Source organism: Phyllobates terribilis, unplaced genomic scaffold (genome assembly GCF_046119375.1).
Source record: "Phyllobates terribilis strain yellow unplaced genomic scaffold, ASM4611937v1 Scaffold_8__6_contigs__length_399053987, whole genome shotgun sequence".
NCBI lineage: Eukaryota > Metazoa > Chordata > Amphibia > Anura > Dendrobatidae > Phyllobates > Phyllobates terribilis.
Window position 1 is genome coordinate 161,026,640 of NW_027362768.1, and position 27,536 is coordinate 161,054,175.

General features: G+C 41.8%; 1 protein-coding gene across 4 annotated transcripts in view; it reads right to left on the reverse strand.

The window, feature by feature from the left end:
- Positions 1 to 27,536, reverse strand: part of PTPRF (protein tyrosine phosphatase receptor type F) — a 1,261,345-nt gene that overhangs the window by 277,667 nt on the left and 956,142 nt on the right. Inside the window, exon 4 of one of the 4 annotated variants that reach the window (XM_073643643.1) lies at positions 16,560 to 16,706. The gene's annotated coding sequence lies outside the window, so the exon portion shown is untranslated. Of the gene's footprint in view, positions 1 to 7,416; positions 7,548 to 8,322; positions 8,902 to 16,559; positions 16,707 to 27,536 lie in introns of those variants that run through there. The other 3 variants (XM_073643644.1, XM_073643642.1, XM_073643645.1) reach the window with 3 other exon arrangements.

The following is a 27,536-nucleotide window of genomic DNA, read 5'->3' on the forward strand; positions in this document are numbered from 1 at the left end:
CAGGCGCATCTCACTAAATTAGAATATAATCAAAAAGTTAATTTCTTTCAGTTCTTCATTACAAAAAGTGAAACTCATATTATATTGAGTCATTACAAACAGAGTGATCTATTTCAAGTGTTTATTTCTGTTAATGTTGATGATTATGGCTTACAGCCAATGAAAACACAAAAGTCATTATCTCAGTAAAGTAAAATAATTACCAAAAACACCTACAAAGGCTTCCTAAGCGTTTAAAAATGTCCCTTAGTCAGTTTCATGTTCCAATCATGGGGAAGACTGCTGACTTGACAGATGTCCAGAAGGCAGTCAGTCATTGACACACTGCACAAGGTCCCAGAGTCTGGAGGAAGAGTGGAGAGGCCACAATCCAAGCTGCTGGAGGTCTAGTGTGAAGTTTCCACAATCAGTGATGGTTTGGGGGCCATGTCATCTGCTGGTGTAGGTCCACTGTGTTTTATCAAGACCAAAGTCAGTGCCGCCGTCTACCAGGACATTTTAGAGCACTTCATGCTTCCCTCTGCCGACAAGCTTTTTGGAGATGGAAATTTCATTCTCCAGCAGGACTTGGCACCTGTCCACACTGCCAAAAGTACCAATACCTGGTTTACAAACAACAGTATCACTGTGCTTGATTGGCAGCAAACTCGCCTGACCTTAACCCCACAGAGAATCTATTATAGAGAATCTATGGGGTATTGTCAAGAGGAAGATGAGACACCAGACCCAACAATGCAGAAGAGCTGAAGGCTGCTATCAAAGCCACCTGGGCTTCCATAACACCTCAGCAGTGCCACAGGCTGATCGCCTCCATGCCACATTGCCGCATTGATGCAGTAATTGATGCAAAAGGAGCCCGACCAAGTATTGAGGGCATTTACTGAACAGACATTTCAGTAGGACATTTCGGATTTAAAAAAAAAACATTTTTCAAGCTGTTGTTATAAAGTATTCTAATTTCCTGAGATAATGACTTCTGTGATGTCATTGGCTGTAAGCCATAATCATTAACATTAACAGAAATAAACACTTGAAATAGATCACTCTGTTTCAATAATATATGCGTTTCACTTTTTGTATGGAACAACTGAAATAAATTAACTTTTTGGTGATATTCTAATTTAGTGAGATGAACCTGTATCTATTCAGTCTGCACAATAGCTCTCATTTTATTCATGAAGCAGGAGACCAAGATGAACAGATCTTCCAGGTAACAGAGAGCTGTAGCGCATGTAATTATAAGATAAACAGAATGTAAATGTTGAAAGTAATGTGTGATACAATATAAATGTTTATGCATCATCTGTAATTGCAATCTACACCTGGATAGGATACACTGCATCCGAATGTCTTCATCGCTCTCATCTGCTACATCCTAAGAGGCAACAAGAGTCCTAGGAAACTGAATATTGACAGTCGAATAATATTTACCTTCTAATTTTTACAGCAAAGTGTCACAACTAAGCAGTTATCTCCATTATTTACAAGCTATACAGCCACTGAGTGGCAGGAAGTGACATTTTATTCTGCATATGTATGTGAAATGGGAGCTCGTTATATCTGTGACTCAGATTTCTATATGTCCTGGCAATGGTAGGAAAGATTTGCCCCGTGACCCTTTCAGCATTTCTCGATTGCTGTAGTCTCACTGTGGCATAAATGGCTCATTTATCTTTGTGCCTTTTACCTGATAATAGCATTTAATTAGCAACAACTAAGATCCATCACTTGCAGCCGACTCGCACCAGAGACATAATGATTAAGAGTAATGGACAGCTATGGCCAGCCTCAGTTGCCCGGGTTGGCTGAGAGCTGTAGTTCTTACTAGCAACTTCACCCTTATTTCTAATTTGGAAGGCTGTAAAACTTTTGACGGTCCGGTGACTGAAGATCAATGGTCCTCAATCTTGATGAATGGTCCTCAATCTTTCTTAACTAGAGAGACACATTCAGCTCTGATAGATGGTCGCAACTCACTTTCTCCGGGACCCTTCTCATTTACACCATAGTGACACCAAAAGCCCTGATATAATGACAGCCAAAGCTACCCCACAGAAAGAACACCGAGACCTTGTGTCCCTTCCTTAAAGGCAGTATACCTACATCCAGGGGTTCCCATATTCTCACCATTTGGTATTCTTGCATCAAGTACACAGGGCTGTGGAATCGGAGCCCATTTTGGTGGAGTCGGAGTCGGTATAAAATGGACCGACTCCTAAAATATATAATAAATTGGGTACAGTAGTTCAATGCAGAATGTGTTGAATATTTTTTCACAAGAATTTGGGAAAGTTATGAAATGTCCTATAAATGTCTGTCCTATTCCTGATCTAAGGGTCTAGACTTTTAGCTGAGATGAATCTGTGCTACAGTATCACTTAAACATGAGCCGTGTATGAGGGAGTCGAGTCATGGAGTCAAGAGTTGGAGTCGGTGTCATGGAAATTGAGGAGTCGGAGGTTTGGCTTACCGACTCCACAGCCCTGCAAGTACATTCACCACACTCTCAAACTCAGCTTCAAGACCCCTTCTAAGGGCTTCTGCACACCACCGAAATAATCGAAAGACTGCTATCAATGAGGCAGTGCACAGGTCTGATTTTTTCCTTGGACCGATTCAATTGCAGTATGCAAGATTTGCCTCCGATGATTGGATAGCACTCGGCCATTCACATGATATCAGACTGTGGTCCGATTTTCACGAACTCACTGCTTGTAGAAGATGGAGAAACTTTTTTTTTTCCCTCCACATCCGAGAAAATCGGATTCCACTGACAAACTCTGATCAAAGTGTGATTAGTATAATCAGATCGATTTTCTGGATGAGAGAAAAACCCTAGCCTAACTGTGTGGCCCTAGCCTAACTAGGAGTAGCAGCCCATCTCCAGTTTACTAGATTTATCATCCCATACACACATGCAGATTCTCTCTTCTATACAGGGTTACTTTACTCACAAAAGTCACCATCTGAAGACACGCTCTTCAAAGATGTTTGCTAAAACTGGTGCTAACACATCAAGCTGGCAGATAGCCACGAGCCACAGATAACAGGCCCGCAAGTCACAGGTTGGTGATCTCTGATGTAGATAAAGGAATTGCGAAGTTAAAAATGTATATAAGTCACCACCTGCTTTTTATTAGTGACTCCTGGCTAACTCCATTGTCAGTTGGGAGTCTGAGGTTGTCAGAAATCCACCTTCAGTCTCACTAGAGGCTCAGGCTGCTTCCCCCATGCTTTACACTGAAGCTCTGCAGGAGGTCAATGTGGAGATATTTATATTACAGTAAGGGAAAAAAGTTGTAAACTGCAGCTAAACCAGAAAAAAAAGACTACCAGGCTGCATAAACAGCTCAATGTGCCTGCAGCTCTGTTTCAATATAATGATACCATGTATAATTAAACTCTCCTTCCACAATCTGCAGAAACTATATCCGCTTGTATAAAGCTAAAGGATTCATTTTATTTCTGTTAATTAAGTGTGAGAACTGCTAAAATTACAAGGAAAATCATGATTCACGTTATCTGGATGAATCACAAATCTTTTTTTAGGTATGTGCACATGGGTTATTATAGAAGATCCACGAAGGGAAAGCTGCAGTGAAAACCTTTGGATTTCATTGCGGAAATGGTGCAGATTTGTCACTCTTTTGTTCTCTACATTGCAATCCGCGGTGACATCTACAGATATTCTCCTTCTAGTGTGTGAGACATTTTTTAGGATCTCATTCACAACACTGTTGCTATAAATACGTAGCAAATCTTTCTATCCAAAGCCTATGCGATGTGCACATACCCTTTGGGTGGATTCACGCACATCAGATTTCTGAACTGATTTTGCAGGATTCCATGCACTTGCTGCAGAAATAACCCCCCATTCAGATCAAAGAAGTTGTGAAAATTTCTACAAAATTATCTACCGTGATTGAATTTACCCGAGGCGCTTCATGGAGATCCAGTTTGAGCAGAGTAACGGGAACCACATCAGAGCTGGAAATCACTGAGGGACCTGAGCTTTGGGGGTAAACACTCACTGGGTTAACGGCTGCTGCCCACATTCCACCATCCACCTCTGTGGCTTGGATAAGGCACGGGCATCACTTTCCCTAGTGGTGGCTAAAATATTCCAAAAATGCTCATGTGCAACTACCAGTCTGGAGGGAAAAAGGGAAAAAGAAGCAATAGATCCAAGAGGAGTTATAACAGGAGTGGTTGATATCAGTGGCACTAACATATTATATTTGGGTGAAACAATACAAGAGATACAGTTTACAAACAAATAAAAAACTTCCATCTGTCAACGTTGTTTCCTTTCTAGAGGACAGAAATCTCATTGTAATGACTTCAGGAAATAGTGATTGTGATCTACAAAAGGAATCACAGTCCAATGGCCCTGATTGCACAGTAATAACTACCAGAGGGCACTACTGTCACTAACGGCATTGGCTTTGCACTAGGATACAGATAATGTAGCAGCACCTTTATCTACCGTCACAAGCAGAGCCTGATATACACATTAGATGGCTGATCAATCAGTTGGCTCTACCATACACAGGAACGTGCGTACGGCCGAGCGAGCCTGTGGTCTGCATGTAAGTCATTGCCAGATATATCTGGTGGCGGCTTATCTTTGGGAGACAATATGATCGGCAGTGTAAAATCGGACATGCCGGATTGATAAAGTGTCCAGAGCTCCGACATGCAGACCGTAGGCTGAATTAGTCGATATCGGCGGGTACGGCTGACATTACTCTAATGTGCGTGGGGTGCTTATCACAAACAAGATGCAGTGAAAGCTACCAGGTGCATATATGCACTCTACTTTACGCCAAGGCATTAGAAAAAGTCATTAAATGTATGGGTGACAAACAACCTCCCCTTTGCAGTGTAAGTCCCACACAATATTTTTAGCGTGGCAAGCGTGGGATCGAAACCTTAAAAAAAAATATATATATTTTTTTGTGCCGAACAGGTGTATAGTAAAATTGGTGACTTTTGCCGCTAGTGAAATGGCGCTGGTCATATTTTAGTGATATCACCGAAAACGGTGCCACAAGACACACCCAAACTAACAGTACACAGATGCAACCCTATAGTCTGTAAGATGTGTACAAACATAGGCCAATAACTATGCAAAGCGATCAGACGCAACTGAAGCCTGTCTCATGGAGCTTGCACTCCGTTAGAGTATGCAGCCTGGCAACTTCGTAGTTGGAAATAATTCTGCTTTGTTTTGAATAGTGGACTGGTTTGACTGGTTCTACACCTGCGTGACAGAGCACACGTATTTACCTAAAAACACAAAATAAATGGGTAAGATATGATGGAGCTGATCTGTGAGCACAACACTCAGCTCAGCCCCTCGTACATGAAAGCCTCACTTTCTATCGAGGGACTGTACATTTTGGACAAACTCTTCTCATTAAAAAGGTCTCTACAGGCAAACTGCTGTGATCAGTGGGAAAAACTTTCCAGCAATTGTCTAATATCCCTGCAGTGCCCCCACAGGGGTAATAAAGTATTACACAATTCCCAGTTAAATAGATAGTCGATGTCCTGCATTGACTTGCCAGGTCCTCCAGAATGAAAAATACTTTTTGTAGCCACTTCCCACTCCACTTAATAGAGGAAGCTCCTGAGTGAAAGACCCCCTCTCCTGACTTGCTAACAATATATTCCCATGGCGTGGTAAAATTGCATAATTGACAGTACAATGTACATTAGGATCATTGAAAATATCTTTTCTTAACCAAAGTCTCCAATGTGTGTCAAATTTACTGTGAGAAGTCAGGTAAAAGGCGCTAAATGGATAAATATTTACATGAGGTTTCATCATTCGGCACGGAAAATGCAGCCCTAGAAGCAGCTGCATCACCCCGTGCGTTTATTTACAAGCTGCCATCGACTGCTCGCATTCTCTTGCCAGGCGAAGAGATGTAAGTCGCAGGTGGGGACATATTAGGAACAGGTGGCTGGGAGCTCAGACAGCTGCAGCTCCAGCCTCATTTGTTAATACAACTATTGATGATTTGTTCATATCAGCAACGTCCCAACATGTTTCTGCAGCGAAGGAAGTGTCCACGCCGACAACGGAAGACACACAACAAGCTATTGCCGGCCAATTAGTACCCGAAGAAGAAACCACTTGCTACAATGCTGAAGGAGTTTTTCTTCTTCTTCTTCTTCCACCCCTACAAGCAAGACTAGGTTAACTGACCAGAAGTTGTGGCATCAGGGGCACGGGCGGGAGAAAATAGGAAAGAATCCAAAATGTTCTTCAGAATTCACATTATATTTGTAAATGAGTTTTTCACTCAGGATCAGACTTATCTGATCCATATATGCAAAACCTTACAGTATGACTTCTGAAAAAAAAACTTCTTAATACACTTATCTAAACCAAACCTAATTTCTATCAGTTTTTAAATCTATCACATATCTATTGGCTTCCACCATTGATTTTGAAAAAAAAAAAAAGTAATTTATCTAGACTTTCAAGTAATGGTATTTCTATTTATTTATGCCCACTTATATAGCACCGTTAGTTCCAGTGCACTTTACAGACATCATCATCACTGTCCCCATTGGGGCTCACAATTTAAATTTCCAATCAGTATGTCTTTGGGAGAGTGGGAGGAAACCAGAGAACCCGGAGGAAACTCACATAAACGTGGGGAGAAGATACAAACCCCTTGCAGATGTTGTCCTTGGTGGGATAATAACCCAGCTGTGCAAAGCAACAGTGCTAAAAACTGAGCCACCGTCCTGCCCCTCCCATGTCCCCATTGAGGTGACCACAGTTAAGCAGCTACTTCTCCACTGAAAACTGGCATCCCCTCATTCTTGAATTCTATGATATACATATCATAAAAACAAAAGCCCAATTCTGTGGCACATTGACATTGTAGAGGCCATCATGTTCAACTTTTCTACTATTGGGATAAGAGATTAAAAAAAACAAAAAACACCTTCCCCTCCTGGGAAATCCCTTTTAATGACTCTTTTCTTAACGAAGACTTGACAACTCTTGCTCCTTCTATCTTCATAGAAACCTCTTACTAAGTTCCAAAAAACACCAGGCCCCTTTATTGGAAAACCAGTAAAAGACTCGGTAATTTTGTAGCAGCTAAATAGTAAAAAGTTCAAATTTTTGCAACAGTTTTAAAGTTAAATTATTACAAAGTTCCTGGCACCATAAGTGATACTTTGTGTTAATAAACACAAAGTGCAGACAACAGATATATACCCAGCGTACTTCCTGTCCCTATGACCAACAGCCCCTATAAACACCTGTGACAGACTCCGCCATCCAAGCTGCACAAATATTTGTGCCAAGTGACACCTCCAGCCTTGCACGTCCTTGGTCTTTACCCCACAGCTGATAACAGAGAGGACTAGGGAGCAGTGTCCTGTACTCACACTTTTCAAAACTGCTGCTGCCAGTGGATTAAAGCTTGCAATATGGAAACATCAAAATCATTTAGGGAACATTAACCCCTTCTCCTCCACCAATGCGCTGCCTGTCCTCCTCGTTACCACTTTAGAAATAACAGAGACTCCCTTGGCTGAGCCTGGGAAATAGACTAATATTGTGTTTCTGGCCCTATTCCCAGCCATAAACACAAACTGCAGTATTACAAGGGTATACAATTAGCTTGGCACATGCAGCCAGGAGGCTTTCTCAGGTTTTTTTTTTTTTTTTTAAGTCTTGCTTGTGAATTAAAGAGCACCAAGGAATTCCAGTAATTATCTAAAAATGTCCCTCTCCCCATTGATGAGAAGAAAAGAGCGTGTCCCCAAACTGATTATGTCTGAGTCTGTTCCCAGTGCCCGATACATATGGGGTTACATACATTATCCCTCATCAAACCCATAAAATACCTCTTTCCAACAGTTAAATCTTTGCAAGAAGATACACAGACAAGTGTGAGGTGTCCTAGGCCCCCCAGAGTGAGCCCCCCCTGTGATATAATTATAACCATTATTAAAAGAGGTGATACTTCCAATAGGAACCAGAATGCTGGTTTTGCAAGTTTTTTTTTTGGGGGGGGGGCATTGAGGTACTTTACAATGAAGGGGCTTTAGTATGAGCTCACACTATTCAAAGGTAACTTTGTATCAACCATAGATGTTAATGTAACAAGCAGATACAGAAGATTTCTTCTCCAGGGGAAGCTTCCCTGTGAATATCACATTGTTTAGATACAAAAGTAGGGAAGTCTCTCCTCCATGTAACCGACCAGACAGTGGCCATGTCCTGAGTACAGGGGCTTTTCCATAAAGAAGGACTAACGTGTTACATACAAGTTATACATAGAAACCAACCTGATGGGTGAAAGCAGCGTTCAGGGGCTGAAGGCACATAGGGTTTCTACATGAATATCCAGGTCCAGACTGTGCAGAGATCCGGCACCTGCTCCAGGCTGTGCAGAGATCCGGCACCTGCTCCAGGCTGTGCAGAGATCCGGCACCTGCTCCAGGCTGTGCAGAGATCCGGCACCTGCTCCGGGGGTGAATCCCTTCCCTGCTGCCTTTGTTTAATTCCAAACACGGAAGAGGATAAAGCCCAACAAAGGCTCCGGGTAGAAGGCTCACTGATCGCCACAACCCAGAGGAGGACAAAACAGGGAAAGTCGGAGGTTTTTCCTTAGTTGTATCCGAACGATGATGTTTAATCCACGAGTCGGAGAGAAGACTCCACACTTGCCGGCTTCTCCTCTGTGTGCTGAGCTCCCTGAGGCTGGAGGAGAAGGGGAGGAGAGCAGGGTTTACCTGTAACTACTCCCACTGCTAGACTGCTTTTTCCAACAAGGATCTGCTGCTGCAACAAGAAGATGATGAAGAAGAAGAAGAAGAAGCAGCAGGAGGAGGAGGAGCAGGAGGAGCAGGGCTCGGCTGTATGACCACCTCACCGCCCTACAAGCAGGGGTTTGGCTTCAATGGAGATCCAGCCTTTCTCATTCACAAAGGCTTTTGTTAGACTTTGGGGGAAAGAAAAAAAAATGTTAACTATTTCACTCCAGAGTGGAGATTAGAGTTTGCTTGACTTGCGCTGAATACAAGAAATGATCTTGGAGTAGAAATCAATACAGGGAAAAAAAAGAAGAAAAAGAAAAATACTTCCTTCTAAGGCTAAGTGACCACCTTGCAGAAATGTTGCATATTTTTTCCCGCTTCTCCTTGGCAGGAAAAACGCATGCGGATTTTACATGGTCACACTATATAAATCCATGCAACCGGCGGTTAAAAAAAAAGAATAAGAATGGTAATGGTAAGAATGGCCTAAGGCTGTGTGCCCACTATGCGATTTTCAAGCGTTTTTGCCGTGGAATTTCCACAGCGAAAACGCTTAAAAAACGCTTGGTAATAAGTGCCCCATGGTCCCCAATGATAATGTGCTGTGCACATTCTGCAGAAATTTCCGCTGCGGATTATCGTTGCGGAAAAATATGCAGCATGTCCATTAATTTTGCGGACACGCTGCGTAATTGCTGCCATTGACTTGCATTGAAACGTGTGACATCCACATCACTACATGTGCACACCCGGATATGAAGTGATTCAATGTGCGGATGGTACCCAGGTTTGGAGAAGAGGAGGCTCTCATCCAGACCTGGGTACCATAGAAACTGTAAAAAAAAGAATTTAAAATAAAAAATAAAGATTATACTTACCTTCCAATGGCCCCCGGTCTCCTCATCGATACGTCCGGTCTGTTGTATGCATCGCGGTGGTGTGAACAGACCTTCCATGACGCCATTTAGTCATGTGACAGGTCACGCAACCGTTGACGTCGGCGGTCGCGTGACCTGTCACATGACTAAATGACCTCACCACAGGTCCTTTTACACAACCGCGAGACACCGGGGAGACCGGACGCATCGGAGAAGGAGAACGGGGGCCGTCGGAAGGTAAGTATAATCTTTATTTTTTACCATTCTTATTCTTTTTTTTTTTTAACTATTACTTGGTCACACTATATAAATCCATGCCGGTTGCATTGCATGGATTTATATAGTGTGAACAAGTTGTTAAGCACTTTCCAAGTGATGCTAAAATCGCTTGGAAAAGCGCTTGATAACCCACATGCAGAAATACATGCAAAAACGCTTGACAAACGCTTCTACCTGGCGGGAAAAATCCATTTAAAATCCACATGCGTTTTTCCTGTCAGGGAGATGCAGAAAAAATCTGCAGCATTTCTGCATCGTGGGCACTTAGCCTAAAAGAAAATTTGTGAAAATGAAGAGTCTGAAGTTTTAGAGGTTTAACATCAAAGTATAAACATTAATCCTATAAACACAATATTACTCTCTCCAGACGATGGTTAGAATCATTTCATCTGAATCTTTATTCTTTCCCATTTTAATTGTGTTTTACTATTAGTCCTCTCTAAAATGTAAAGTGCTGAGGAATATGTTGACGCTATAGAAATAAAAATTATTATTTGATTTTTTTTCTGTGTGTGTTAAGACATATGGCTGACATATAAATCTGGATTGACTTTTCCCATGATGTTTTTCCTTTTTTTTTTATCTTGGAGTTTTTCGTTGTTTATTTTGCAACTAATGTATCAGACATTGTCCAATCCTATTCGTATTTCTGTCCAATCACCACACCGTTGTCTCGAACTTGTGCCAGTCATTACACTGGTTGGATATTTGTTACAGAATACAATACAAACTTATCACTCTCACCCACAAAGCTCTGCTAACATCCTCCATAATCCAAACCTCGCACCTCAGTCTACAAGACTTCTCTTGTGCTGGGTCAGTTTTCTGGAATGCACTACCCCAGACGATCCAACTAATGCCTAGCCCCCAAATTTTTAAGTGTGCTTTAAAAACACATCTGTTTTAGACAGACCTATCAACTCACTTCACTAATCTAACTTTTTGCTGTTCCCTCTTTCAAAATTTTCCTCAGACTCTGGCCCTTTCCTCATTTGACTCCATACACCCTACAGCACTTGGTAACTGCACTTAGACAGATATTGGCTGATGGCCAGATCATGCAGCTTTTTTAAATGACCTATTTATTATAATGATGGCTGGATCGTACACGACAAGCACTTTATTCCCATTGTATCCATCCTATTTCCTTATAGATTGTAAGGCTGCGTGTCCACTATACCTTTTTTAAGTGTTTCCGCAGCATAATTTCTGCCACGGAAACGCTTAAAAAACTCTTGGCAATGGTTCTGCAATGGTCCCCAATGATAATCCGCATGTGCTGTGCACATGCTGCAGAGACTTCCGCTGCGGATTATCATTGCGGAAAAATGAGCAGCATGTCCATTCATTTTGTGGAATCGCTGCATTTTAGCCGCCATTAACTTGCATTGGACCGCATAACATCCGCATGACTACACGTACACATGTGGATATTATGCGATTCAATGCGCGGATGGTACCCGGGTCTGGAGAAGAGGAGCCTCTCCTCCAGACCCAGGTACCATAGTACCTGTAGTTAAAAAATAATTAAAATAAAAAATAAACATATACTTACCTTCTGATGACCCCCTGTCTGCTCCCGGCGGTGCTGCTGGCTCTTCGGCTGCTGGCGGTGGTAAAAGGACCTTCCATGACGTAATTTAGTTATGTGACAGGTCACGCGGCCGCTGATGTCGGTGGTCGCGTGACCTGTCACATGACTAAATGACATCATGGAAGGTCCTTTTACACCACCGCGAGTCGCCGAAGACATCAGACGCACCGGAGAAGGAGACCGGGGGCCATCGGAAGGCGAGTATAATGTTTTTTTCTATTTCTCACCATTTTTATTCTTTTTTTTTACTATTGATGCTGCATTTTCAGCATCGTAACTTGGGCACACTATAAAAATACATGCCGGTTGCATGGATTTATATAGTGTGACCAAGTTGTCAAGCACTTTTCCAAGTGATGCTAAAATCGCTTGGAAAAGCGCTTGACAACTCGCATGCAGAAATGCATGTGAAGAACGCTTCACAAACGCTTCTACCTGGCAGAAAAAACACATGTACAATCCGCATGTACAATCCGCATGCGTTTTTTCTGCCAGGGAGATGCAGAAACGCTCAGGAAAAATCCGCAGCATTTCTGCATCGCGGGCACATAGCCTAAGCCTGCAAGCAGGGTCCACACTCCTGTAACTGTTGAACTATGTCTTACTTTGTAATGTCTTTATTATCTGTACCTGCCCAGCTTAATTGTAAAATGCTGCGGAAATTGTTGGGGATATATAAATAATATTATTATCATTATTATTAATACCGATATAGTCCCATCCCACCTATAAGTACAGGTGACATGCAGCATATCATAAATACTCTTATGTGAGAAGCATGACTAAGGCCATATAAAAATGTAAAAGTAAAGAAATTTATTGAAAAATAGATAAAAACATGTAAAAAGTAAGGTACAAGGAATTCATTGAAGGTTAAGAACCAGATAAGAGGTGGCACAATGCAGATGGCCATCCATGAAGGATAAAAAGAAGTTGCAATTGTCAAAGGTGAATGATACCACTAAGAATAAGGTACACGTATAGATACAGTGGTGCCAGCTATAATCAATAAGCATAAATGAAGATAGTAATGCTAGACACCCAACATATATAAAGTAGTGACTAGAATCACACACAGAAGAGAAAAGCATCCAAAATCTAATTTAATTTAAACAACGTTACAGCGTGGTAGAATGCATGGTTCCAACCAAAGTAAAAGGGGACACCTAGTGCCCGGCCAACCTGACGCGCGTTTCACACAGCGTGCTTCATCAGGGATAACTGCACAATCTTTGTTAGATTTGTCACATTTTTCTTAGGTGCTTTGGTTTAGTTTTATAAATGAATAAATGGCTATTATGTTACTTTGCCCATATGGATCACAAAATAACACACCCGATGCAAACAGTTCTTTTTACTGTAAATATTTATAAAATCCTACACATGGTGCACACCATTATTGCCATCAGAACTGCTCCAGAGATGGCACACACAGGTCGATAAATATAGGGCTAAGTTATATAAATGAAAGATGTCGCCGATGATTATTATTATTATTACTTTATGTTCACATTCGTCACATGCAGTGAGATTTTTTCCAGCACTTGTCACATGGCATCTGGATATTTGGAATATCTTTTCATCAGATATGAGAAATATTCTGCACCTTGCAGATTGCTCAAGTGTTGTCCTTTTAGGAGAACACTTCTCACTTCCACAGATGAGTAAACGTGTGACCCACATACTAAACCCTGTAATTATTACATTATTTACATGTCATGACATGGGTTATAAGCAGAGTAATAGCTGCACCAGCTTGTGGCTAAAGGCTGAAACGTGTGGCGAGTGCCGTAATGCATAAATAGGTAGCAGCAAATTTTAGGTTAAATAGGGGGGAGTGGATGGGGTGATGGTTTCCAGAATAGCAAAAGTATCTATTCTGGGCCTCCAGTGAGGTTATAATTAGCTAAATACTCAAAATGATTCATGATGATTACATATCAGATTATAACCATATATGACCTTATATCACTTCATTAGCACAAATGGCTGTCTGCTATATTGCAGTGATTAGCACCCTATCAGGCGTTTGTTATACCGGGTACTGATTTTGCACTAAGACACAGACTTCACCCCTGCAAAATATACTGTATGATGGGAAATTTCGGAGCTTGCATGATGAAGGTGATGTGTTCCCAATAAGAAAGCTTCCACCTGATTTGTGTCCGTATATTTTCTATATACGTGTTTGTGGCTTAACTATATGGAAACAGCATTCTCTGGACTTCTTCAAGCTTGTCCATTCAGAGATTAGCAGCATTGGTGCACAAAGGGAACAGATAAACCCCCCACAGTTCACTCACTAAATGGAAGTTTTCTCTTTGGAAGAGATTGATTGCCTGACAGCAGAGACAAAGGGGCAATAATGCTTTTTCAGGTCTCTTGCAAACAAGAGCAGCAGTGCAAGCCCTGGGCGACTGGAGGGTGCAGGGAGAGTGAGTGCAAGGCAGGGGGATTGGATCTATTGGAGAATGCAGGTTGACTACAGTATACTGGGTTATTGAACGATGGTGGGTGGAGGATTATGGGAGGTGGTTGGAGTATATAATGGAGGTTGCATATGTAAAGACTAGAGGATGATGGGTTTATGGTGAATTGGGATTATTGGAGAATTATTGGAGAATGCATGGTAGCTGGTTCATAAAGGAGGTGACTAATGGTGGCATATATAGTTCCCAAAACCCCCAGAATTCTGCATGACCAGTAAACTGTCTTGTATGTGTATGAGAGCAGATGATGTGGGGGGAAAGAATAAAGAAGGATGTGGAATATTGCATTTCAATACCCAATCATATTTTTCTTAGGGTTAATATGTAGAGATGGAAGAATCGATTTGCAAGACTCCGGTACATCAGCCAGGTTAGTAATCTGTGACCACAGGACAGGAGGCCTGCGAATCTACTAACTTCTCGCCATTTCTGGCTCTTCTTCTGATTAGGCGGGCAGGAGTGGCATTAGCTTGTGGCGTGACACACACCCGATGTCACACCAGCCCGAAGAGCCAGGTATGCTAGGAGGTAAGGAGATTGGCAAGCCTCCCATACAGCGGTCACTGATTACTGACCCGGCCGATGGACCAGAGCCCTGCGAATCGATTGTCCCATCTCTAGTAATAAGACGCCACCAGCTTACTTCCCTCTCCCTGTTGAGAGTACATGCATACCCTGACAAACTAAGGATGCATGTGAGTGAAGAAATGAAGAGGAATAGCTGACGATGAACAAGCTTTTCGCTGATAATTATTGAAAGTGTAAGGCCAATTCCAAAAAAGGGTCAATAGCAAAAAAAAATACAGGGTTCCCACAGCAAGGACCATTCCCTGATAAGAAACCAGTTGGTGTCAAAGGACTTTTCCCTGCAGCAACTTAAACCCTCATGGAATCCCTCCGCCTGGAGACTCCTTAATAATTGTACTAACAATGAGTCAGACTTGTTGGAACAGGATGTCAAGAGGCCCGAAGAAGACATTTTATTTCAAAGACCCAAATTTATTGCTGATTCTTTAAATTTGAAAAGACAGGGTGTGAACATTGTCCTGAGGAGGGTGAGATAAGGGACCGTAATAGCTTCAAAGGGCAACTGCCAAATACCAGTCTACTGGACGTCATATAGTTAATGAATATTTCGTTTTTAGAACATTTAGGGTGATTGTTTTTTATTGGAACATCGCCCACCAATATGTATTTATTGACAGATGCAGTAAATTTTTATATTTTTTGTAATATACTGGTTACTAAGGGGCATGGCCACCAATGAAGAATGACTGTTCAGAAAAGGCTGCGCTTTTTGGTGTAGGGTGGGTTATAAATGGGTTATAAATTCTGGTCCCACGATCAGTTTTTGTTGAGTTTTCGATGTTGCAGAATTTCTGCACCTATTATTTAAATTAGGTTACTTGTGTTTTTATCTCCTTTTTGACCTTGCGGATTTTTTTCTTTTGTTGGTGTGTCATGCTTTAAATAAATATCAAAGACTGACCATCACTTCCAAACCGAAAAACAGGTGTGAACAGGTGCAGGCTAAGAGAGCCACCTCCATATGTAACTAACAAATTAAATTTGCTCTTTCTAACGCTATGGTATGCAAACATGGAATATATGAAATTGGAATTGCATTGCTGCGCTGGAAAAAAAAGTTTATTAAGAAGATATTTGGAGTATAAATTGGCCAATTCATGTGTGCCCAACAACCATCGATAAGGCGACCTTCATTCTGCACCACAGAAATGTATAAAAAATATAGTCATTTTTTTTTTCCATTATGCGAGTAAATGCCGTTTAACCTTAAGCCTAGCTGCAAAAATGTAACTGAAATATAGTCCATATGGCGAGCATTAATTCAGTGAATAAGAATAGCATGAAAAGCGATATCTCCTGTGATATGTGGACAGGAAGTAATGGCTGGGGGACACAAGCACAGGTGCTACATGAAATACCGACACAATGTAACAGTAGCGTGAGAAAATGCAAAAAATACACCAGATCTCACATAGTGCTCTAGGGGACGATGGGGCCCCCTAAGAAAATATACCTAAATAGAGATGCCCCGCCTGACAAGAGAAACTAGGATTACATGTAACAGAAAGGTAACAGACACCATAGGGCTATTGAGGGTTTGATGTTACAGGTGCCCAAGATGCAAATATTTAAGGGGACCTTATGCTATTTTAGAAAAGTCCATGCATCTTCTATAGTTGGGCATCTAAAGAAAGGGTCCCAAACATTTGCATTTATATATATCGACTCTAAATGAGAAAAGTAAATCTATCTACGTATTTGGACTCTGCTACACCCCCCTGCCCATCTTACTTTACTGTTATCCCTATGAAAGAAGTGATGACAACCACTGTTTTGTCACCTAACTTTCTGGGAAAACAATATTACTAAAGATAAGATGAATAAAATGGACATAAAATTTTGATCCCAGAACACTGGGGATATGTTTCACTATGTGGATAAAACAAATTATTTTCTTTACAGCAGCATAAAGTAATAGAGCAAGAATTGTGCACTGACCTCAGTCACAGAGCGGGACACAAGGAAACCCAATGACATGAAGTCCCTCCGCTCTTTTTTTCAGGTTTGGCGTTTTCCTCCTCTTATCAAATGAAAGTTAATGCTGAAAAACCCATTGTTTCAACACGGCTCGGTGTCCTTATTTTCCTATTTGTGAGGAGAGAAGAGAAATCTGGTATAAAATACAACTCACAATTCTGTCATAAAGAATCAAACTACAGTGCAGAATCTCAAAGCAGGTTATACCTTGTATCATTTACCCCAAAAGGGAAATTAAAGGGAATCTGTGTCAGGTGATTTTTGGGTAGTATACGATTAGTATTCTGAAATACTGTAGGGCATAGGCAGCACTCGCAGGATATCCAAGCCTTATTTCTGTAGGTGGCTGTGAGCCCAGGACAAATTTATTGTTGCGCCGGCAAGTCAAGCGTATGTAAATGGAAAATGAATATTCACCCCTTCCCCCGTCCATAATCCCACCCATCCCTCTGCCTGTGTCACTGATTCACACTGCGGGATGCCTAAGGATGGCATGGCAATCCTCGGACTGGCTATATGCTCTCCCGGCCTCTGCTTTATAAACAACGTAGAATAAATAACTTTATAATAATGCATTTTTAAAATGAATTTAAATGTCCTTTATGATTATTTTCATGAGATTCATTGAACAAGCCATAATTATTTTAGTGGAAAACCGCTTTAACAGCTTTTTATTTTTTTTAAGTAATTTGCAGTGTTTCTAGCACCTCTCCCCTCCTGGCAGCGTCTTCTAACTTCCCCTGCAGAAGTCGTCTTCTCACTTACACTGCCATGTGCTGTAAAGGCTGCTACTCCCCTAACAAGCAGGGCACAAAGCCATTTCTTTCTAATGCTCTGCAGTGCACAGAGGATCACTACTAGGTAACTTATGCATGAAGAGGATGGCTAAGCATGGAATTCCCAGCACTTGGGTAATTAGGTGGACGTGTTTATTGCTACAAGCTTTGACCACCAGGTGGTGCCGCACTGTATGAGAAAACATCAGAACTGGTGGCAAACATTGTTTATTTTATTAGAATCTATAAAATGAACATGATGTTTCATTGTGATTTAAGTCCTTACTCAAAGACAGGCCATAAGTCATTATATGGCGACTGCTGTAATGCAGCCACATTTTAACTTCCACATTATTGGAACAACACCCTGACTGCTAAATAAAAACTACATTTGGAATTAGTATCCTATATTGATTAGAATGGCTGATTAACTTGCTGTAAACAATATGTGCACACCTTGATAGAAAGATTAGAGGGATCACTCAAAAAGTCTTTTACTATGGCATCTGTATGACTGTAATGTGTATGGGACGCACCGGCCGACTGATGGTCGGGAGAGATGTCGATCAGGCATGTCCAATTTCAGATTGACAATTACTTTTTTTTCTCTTGGAGATAAACTTTTGGCTGAGCGAGAGCTCCTGTGTATGGGACAGACAGCCGAGATGGCAGTCGGCCAAATGATCAGCCAAAGCATTGTTTAGCTGACAGCCATCTAATGTGTATGGTTTGCTTTAGGTTCTGCCCACATCTGGGCAAGCCTGATCTATTAACAGAAGACATAATGGATGACCATCCGCTATGATCCATTTCTTATAGATTTCAATGTGAAAAAAAAAAAAAAACAGATTCAGTTGCTATCCATTTTTTCCCTAACAAAATGTTGTGTAGCTATGCTTCTTTTTACAACTAAAAATGGATAGACGGAAAAGAGGCAAACGTAGGACATTTTATGACACTTCTGTTCCTATTCAATTGAATTGATCTTGTACTGTAATGTTTTGTTTCCATTTTTATGATCCCAAAACGGATCCAAAAACGGAAAGAACTTCTGAACATGTGAACAAGAGCTTAAGACTGCATTCATACATTCATTTTGTTAAGCAATTGCCAGGAGTAGATACAAAATAGAGAAGATGGATAAGACTTTCCTCTAAAATGTTCCTTCTCTTTGTATCCACTTGTTGCTTTGTCTCCAAAAAAAATGCACTTATCTACACTGTATGCATATCATAAATGAGCGTTCCTAGAAATACTTATTTCCTGATAATCGGGCAGTGTACACAGGTCACTTATCACCCGATGAATGAGTGAAATACTCGCTAGCGCTAGTTGGGTAAAATGATTTTCAAGCTTACTTTAAAGTCATCGTTCTCGACAGCTCATTGTCCTGTTTAATTAGTATATGCTTCCGAGAACAAATATAGCCAATTTACACAGAACGATTTATTAGCAATTGTTCTCTGCCAAAACAGACTTTTAAATGACAAACAATTGGCTGATCGGTGGTCATTTACGGCTGTTGGTCGGCCAGTGTTAACAAGCTCTAAGACTCCTCTGTTAAAAATAATATCACAAAGGAAACAAATTTGAAGCCACTATTATTTTTATTTCATGATCATCAGATAACCGAGGACATTTTAGCATCTCACACCTACCCGGTTACATTGTTGCCAGACAATTGTTTGTAAAGTTGTAAAACTGTTAATATTTATAAAGCTCCATGATTGTATTAGGGGTCTTTTCTGTGCCGGGGGATGGGGTGCTGCGCTGAAGACAGACATGTAGTAAGTATGGCGTGTAGTAAAACAAGACCTGTATTTACTTGTCCCTGATGATCTGTGGAGGAATGTGCAAGTAAAGCCATTCAGTGGCCACATTTCCAGGGCTCTTGTGTACCCTGCATCCAGCCATCTCCTCTGGGAGGGCTGACGGTTGTAATTAACACACACAGAAATGTTGCTCAACAGGATTGCATTTCCAGTTGTCTGGGACTAGACCAGCTTGTGTCTGGCTCCTGTGTGATGTCATTGCCAGGTGTGCAAAATAATAGGAATTGGGGAGCAACCAAATGCCATCACCCCCAGCGCCTCCAGTCTGATCGCACAATAATATACACAAACCACGCTAAAATATTCATTCATTTCACCACTATTATGTGCAGTGTAACATCGCCTACACAGATGACTGCAATGCCAGTAGGACTTTTTATACTGATACCAAGCCAGAGAATCCACCATATTAGACAATGCAAATAGTCTCTATTAGGCCCCACTATCAGTATTTGGTCAGTATTTTTCTCAGGAGTGGGTGATAAATACAGAATTGGTGACTTGTTCCTCACCTGGTTTTGGCTCCCAATCCAGAGAAAAAATACTGACCGAATACTGACCAAATACTGATAGTGGGGCCGTGGCCTTAAAGTGAAATTCCTATAAAAACAGAGTTTCCAAGATAATTATTCAAGATAAAATCTTTTACAAGAATTACATTTTTTTTGTTTCCCTGTTTGTTAAACACAATTGGATTCCATAAGGGGAATTTATGAGGAGTCATGCATCACAACTGTAACGTTAAAATATTTATTTTATATGTAAAATGTGCCAATTTTCCCCTTTTTCCACAACCACTTTTCAAGAAAGGGGGTACTTAACGGGATGGGGCGTGCAGTCACACAGAACTTCTAGAACATCATAAATAAAGTAAATTACAGCAGAATTGATAGCTGATGGACTGGCCAAAATGCACTTATCTACAGGTGTGTACCTCTTAATAGATTTAGGGCATTTACTCCAATGGGCTTTTGATTAAGACAATTATTTGAAATAACAGTAAACGCTATAATATGGGAGATACGGAGATGTTCTCTGAAATTAGAGAAATACGGACGTTCAGTTGAGGTCTCACGTCTCTGTGCAAATCTATGTGCACACAGCCTGTATGACACGACACAGAGTTCCTATGAAGGGGTGGACATATCATTGATGCGACCTGTGCAGAAGCACAGGGGCCCGAGAGGTAAAGGGGCCACCACCATCTCCACTGCAGGTAAGATAGTGCAATTAGATGCAACAGACCCTTAGTTTGTTCTTGCACAGGAACCTCTTCTGTCTGTGTTCACTCCTTTTCATATGGGTCAATATTAAATGTAAGGGCTCGCTCACATGAGCGTATAACATGGCGGAGTGCTATCTGATGTTTTATCGGATAGCACTCGGAGCAAGGTAATACTATGAGGCAGTGCAGATCTGCAATTTTTTTCTCATATCGATTCGGCATGAGTAAATAATCACATTATGTTTCGGGTGCATCAGATGATCAGATCTCATGCACCCATACATGTTTATGGATGCGTGTGAAACATCAGACTGCTCTCGGATGACATCGGAGTGCAGTTCAATATCTGCGGACAGAGACAATTGAGAAGATGGGGAAATTAAGTTCTCTGTCTTCTCCGCACTTGTGATGTGATGGCTGTAAGAGAATCGGATCACAGTAAGGTGACGCTCTGATCACACTCTTACAGAGTTTGACCAGAGTGTCATTAGCATAATTTGCCCAGCCTTAAAGGCATACTATGATATTTGTCACCTACACTAATATGTAATAGTGCTATGATATGGATCAGGGCAATACAGACATTCTCAAAATTTGTCTTCAGCTAGTAATCTGCTGATGGGAAGTGAAACACTAAAATGTTTTTGAAAAGGAAGGTTCCACAAAGCACAACACTGAGCAGCCTATTTCCATGCACTTCAATGGCCATTACAAATGCAAAGAGGAGCAATTGGCCTCCTGCTAGACACTTATTGAATGTACAAAGGCCAGCATTACCCCAAAACCAGTGCTGCCCCCTGCTGCTGCCTGCATGTCAATAAGCATCCACTGTCACATTTTAGTGAAGTCATAAAAATGCAAAAGTAATTAAAGAGCCAATGGCATAAAAACCCTGAAAGGACATTGAAGTCATAAAAGGCTTTATGTTTTCTCTGCACTCCAGGTGCCCAAGGAGTGCAACACAAAACCGCGTAAAGAGGGGATATAATGAATGTCAAAAGCTCACAAAATTATAATTTACCTGTCTGTGACTCTTATAAGTGCAGGATTCGTCTCACTGGAGACTATGACACAACGCCTAATTGACTAAGAATATAAACGTACAAATTGCCTGGTTACCATGGATAAAAACACAGACGAAAATATCCCGACCCCGATTAGCCATCTGTACTAGGGAGAAGAGAGATCTACAAATATCACATTGGACATAGCAGCACTTAATGAGGGGAGAAGGGGATGTGCAAGATTATAAAGGAATATGTTGAGTGCACAGTGGGAAGAAGCAGATATAGCCATATTCCTAGAGATTAAAGGGCTAAGAATTAGACATACAAAGAAAGAAAATTATGTAATGGTTCCAAATCCTGTGCCGTTTGCAAGTTGCACATTTTTCAACTATCTCCTATAAATTTCTTCCACTTTTACACTAAAAAGTGGAGGTGATTGACGTCAGGTACAAGCTTTTGCAATGGGAACACAATGTGTTGAGGAAGACGACATATGTTACACTAATAATCCGCACTGTTGCACCATCAGCGCTCAGTTTTTGCTTTTTTGTATAAACACCGCAGAGACATACGGAGGTAACATAAGCAAGAAAAACAAAAATGATGGGGTACAGAGCCAATATCTGGTCCCAACCAACCAGTTATATTATGTATAAAGTGAGTGAAGCGGCATCACCGGAAGAAGCTAAAAGGCAAAATGTCTGGGGTGAAGGTCACTACCGGGCTCTATGTCTAACACTTTATGACCAGCTCCATATTTTGTAACATTTTTATTCAGTGTGTGCATATAATACCCGATTAGCACCAGACACTGGCCTCCTTCCTCCATCATTAGTGGGTTTTTATTATTTTTAATTTAAAATAAATATGCACTATTGTATTTTATTGTGGGTTTTTTTCTGACGGGGGTTTTGAAGGTGAAACATGGTATAGGAAGTTCTCCAGGTACATTTATTTAGGTGGAATGTAGCAGCTTTTCTGGTAGGGAGATGCATGAAATGTTATGATAACTGTGCATTGCTAGAACTGTTATCACTCAAGTTTTCTAAAAAAAAAAAACAACAAATATAACCAAAAAATGGTTACTTTTTTAACTCAGGGATTTACATTATGTATATTTAAGGGTGAATTCGGTGCATGCTTTTAAAGATTTCTTCACTATTCTAGGGAGGAAAACCAAGAAAAATGAGCCGGGGTATAGGTTGGTATACATGCAAAGTATAGGAGCATGTTCACACTGGCCATTAAACAGACAAAACCTAAGATTGAAACAAAACAAGCAAATACCCTGCTGTAAGTAAGTAAAATGTAAGAGTACATATAAATAATAATAATAATTTTTATTTATATAGCGCCAACATATTCCGCAGCACTTTACAATTAAGCGGGGACATGTACAAACAATAAATTCAATACACGGTGAGACAGTTTAACAGTTACATCAGGAGTGAGGTCCCTGCTCTCAACCTTACAATCTACAAGGAAATGGGGGGACACAATAGGTGGAAAGTGCTTGTTATTTCAGGTCTGGCAATTATAATAAGTCGGGATTATCATATAAAGCTGTATGATCAGGTCATCAGCCTGTATGTTCAAGTGCAATACTCGAGTACCGAGTGCAGTTATCGTGTGCATGGAGGGTGTGGAGACAGATGAACAGTAGGGAGCTGATTCTGAATAGTATTTAGGAGGGAACAGGGGAAAGTTAGTTTACTGGGTATTTGAGGTGGTAGGCTTGTTTAAAGAGATGGGTTTTTAAAGCGCTCTTGAAGACATCGGGGCTAGGCATCAATCGGATCGTCTGGGGTAGAGCATTCCAGAGAACTGGCGCAGCACGAGAGAAGTCATGGAGACGGAGGTGCGAGGTTCGGATTATGGGGGATGTTAGTCTTAGGTCATTTGTGGAACGGAGGGCACGTGTAGAACGATAGACTGAGATGAGAGAGGAGATATAAGGTGGTGCAGAACTGTGGAGAGCTTTGTGGGTGAGAGCAATGAGTTTATATTGGACCCTGTAGCGACTGGGTAACCAGTGTAATGACTGGCACAAGGTGGAGGCATCGGTTAAGCGGCTAGACAGAAATACAACCCTGGCTGCCGCATTCAGGACAGATAGGAGAGGGGAAATTTTGGTAAGAGGGAGACCAATCAGAAGAGAGTTGCCGTAGTCCAGACGAGAGTGAATAAGAGCAACAGTAAGAGTTTTAGCAGTTTCAAAAGTGAGAAAAGATCGGATTCTGGAGATGTTTTTAAGATGCAGGTGACAAGATCGAGTGAGTGATCGGATATAGGGAGCAAAGGAAAGGTTAGTGTCGAATATGACCCCGAGGCAGCGGGCGTGCTGCTTGGGAGTTATGGTTGAACCCTTCAAGGTAATTTCGATGTTAGGTAGAGTTAGATTAGTAGAGGGGAGAAACACAAGAAGTTCAGTTTTGGAGAGATTCAGTTTAAGATAGAGGGAGGACATGATGTTAAGCCCCCGTCTCACATAGCGAGATCGCTAGCGAGATCGCTGCTGTGTCACGGTTTTGCAACAGCGACCTCACCAGCGATGTCGTTATGTGTGACACTTTGCAGCGATCAGGCCCCTGCTGTGAGGTCGCTGATCGCTGCAAAGTGTCCTGGACCATTTTTTGGTCGTTGCTCTCCCGCTGGTCAGCACACATCGCTGTGTGTGACCAGCGGGAGCAGTGATCAGGCTGGTAACCATGGTAAACATCGGGTTACTAGGGGCACACGCGCACCTAGTAACCCGTTGTTTATCATGGTTACGAGCCTGCTAAAGTGAGCGGTAACCTCCCGCTCACTGTAGCAGAGTGGTAACCATGATAAACAACGGGTTACTAGGAGCGCGTGTGCCCCTAGTAACCCGATGTTTACCATGGTTACCAGCCTGCTCCTGCTTCAGCAGACTGGTAACCAGGAGCAGGACATCGTGGAAAGATTCTTTCCACGATGTCGCTGCTCCCCTGATCGTTGGTGACCCTGCCTGTTTGACAGCTCACCAGCGACCACATAGCGACGCAGCAACGATCCCTGACAGGTCGTATCGTTGTCGGGATCGCTGCAGCGTCGCTAAGTGTGACAGGGCCTTTAGACACAGCAGACAAACAATCCTTGGTATTTTGTATTAGGGTAGGGGTGATGTCAGGGGAAGAAGTGTATAATTGGGTGTCGTCAGCATAGAGATGATACTGGAACCCAAATCTGCTGATTGTTTGTCCAATAGGGGCAGTGTATAGAGAGAAGAGGAGGGGGCCTAGGACTGAGCCCTGCGGAACTCCAATAGTAAGAGGATGAGGAGGGGAAGAGGAGCCGGCAAAAGATACAGTGAAGGAGCGGTCAGAGAGGTAGGAGGAGAACCAGGAGAGAGCAGTGTCCTTGAGGCCTATAGAGCGGAGCATAGTGAGGAGGAGCTGGTGATCCACAGTGTCGAATGCTGCAGAGAGATCCAGGAGAATCAGCAGGGAGCAGTGACCATTAGATTTAGCTGTTAGTAGATCATTAGAGACTTTAGTGAAGGCAGTTTCAGTGGAGTGTAAGGAGCGGAAACCAGATTGTAGAGGGTCGAGGAGAGAGTTATCTGAGAGATAGCGGATTAGACGGGAGTGGACCAGGCGTTCCAGGAGTTTAGAGATGAAAGGAAGGTTAGAGACAGATCTGTAGTTAGCAGGGCAGTTCTGGTCCAGGGATGGCTTTTTAAGTAAAGGGGTTATGATGGCATGTTTAAATGAGAAGGGAAAGATACCTGAAGAAAGAGAGAGGTTAAATATTTTAGTCAGGTGAGTGGTGACCACCGGTGAGAGAGACTGCAGGAGATGTGAAGGAATGGGGTCACTGTTGCAGGTTGTAGGCCAAGAAGAAGCAAGGAGCTGGGTAACTTCTTCTGTAACAGGCTCAAAGATTGCTAGTGAGCTTGAAGTGCGGCAGGGAAGGGGATCCAGGCACTGAGGAGATTGGGCTGAGATGTCCTGATGGATGTGGTTGATTTTTTCAAAGAAATAAGTGGCCAGATCCTCCCCGCTGAGGTTGGTGGTGGGGGCATGTGCTTTAGGTTTCAGGAGGGAGTTTAAGGTTTCGAAAAGGTGGTGAAGTAGGATTGTTTGGCCAGATGAAGGGCAGAGTTACAGGTTTTGAGGATGAATTTATAGTGGATGAAGTCCTCTGCTAAAGGAGATTTTCTCCACTGCCGCTCAGCACACCTAGAGCAACGCTGAAGAAAGCGTGTTTGCATCGTGTGCCTGGGCTGCCGTTGTCTGTGTCGGGTCTTTCTGCATGTAGGAGATGCGGCTTCATCTAGGGCACTCTTCAGTGTATTATTGTAGTGTGACAATGCTAAGTCTGGACAGGAGAGGGAGGAGATGGGGGCTAAAGATGTGTGGAGATTGTCCATAAGCTGCTGGGTATTAATGGTACGTGTATTCCTATAAGTGTGGTAAGTGGGGGTGTCCCGGGTGAGGAGACAATTCTTAACAGAGAAGGAAAGAAGGTTGTGGTCCGTGAGCGGGAGAGGGGAGTTGGTAAAGTCATCCAGCGAGCAGAGACTGGAAAAAAACAGGTCCAGAGTATTCCCGTCTTCATGGGTAGGAGAATTAGTAAACTGTGAGAGACGGAATGAAGAGGTTAGAGAAAGTAGATGAGAGGCAGATTGGGAGAGGGGATCATCGATGGGGATGTTAAAGTCGCCCATGATGAGGGTGGGGATGTCACAGGATAGAAAGTGAGGAAGCCAGGTGGCAAAGTGATCCAAGAACTGGTGGGAGGAGCCTGGAGGGCGACACACAACCGCCACTTGCAGGGAGAAGGGTTTAAAGAGTCTGATGGTGTGCACTTCAAAGGAAGGAAACATAAGTGAGGGAACCGGGGGGATGACCTGGAAAGCACATTGTGAGGAAAGGAGCAGACCAACACCTCCACCCTGTCTGTTGCCAGGTCTGGCAGTATGTGAAAATTACTAAGTAACATAGGGTACTTAGTAAACACTGTTTTTGATCAAAGTATAGAACCATCCCAATTTTGGGTACACCTTGACGTGGTAGGATGGCTATTATGCTTTTTTAATGAAAAATTGTGTTTATTAAGTATGCTATCTTGTTTTATATGTACTATTACGTTTTACTTACTTACAGCAGGGTATTTGCTCATTTTGTTTCTATCTTAGGTTTTGTCTCTTTAATGTGAACGTGCTCCTATACGTTGCATGCATACGAACCTATATCCCGGTTCGTTTTTCTCGCTTTTTCTACTCACTACAAACAAGGGCACAGCCTCCCTTTTTTGAGCTGGGGGCATTGCATTTATATAGCTTCAGATAGCTGGGTATCCACAGTCGGGCCTCGGTCCTGCTCTGCCCTTATTCACATTGAGGTAATTTTTGACAAATGATAAGATTTTAATATTAGAGACAGTATGGGACCGTCCCAATTTGGGTAAACTTGGTGCGTTGGAATGGCTTTTACCTTTTTTTAAGCAAAAACAGTGTTTACTGTGCACCCTATGTTATTAATATGTACTATTACATTTAACTTACTTACAGCAGGGGATATGCTCATTTTGTTTCTATCTTTTGACTATTCTAGGGAGATAAAACAAAAAAATCGAGCTAGAGCATATGTTGGTATAAGTGCAATGCATTCACAATGTGGCCAAAAACAAATGTAACTAAAAATGGTTACTTTTTTTTAACTTAAGGTCTTACATTATTTACATATGGTGAATTCAGTGGGGCATACTTTTAACATATCTACACTATTCTAGCGAGATTCACAAGTTTCCATGAAAACTTGATCAACTTCTAGGTTATATAAAGATAGGATTTATAAGCAGAGCGGTCTTTAAAGGTAATTCATGCTGCCGCGATCATGGGCAGCATGAATCAGAGCCTGGCTGGACGATTACAGACAGGTATATTTTTCTCTTAAATGCGAGGTGGCGGCTATGATCATAGCAGTAATGATATTCTGTCATATATAAAGGTCAAAATCTTTTTTTTATATATATATATATATATAAAAACGTATTTATTATGCTTACTTATATAGCACCATCGTATTTTCAGATATTACCACCTATGTGTTTGGAGTGTGGGAAGAAACCCA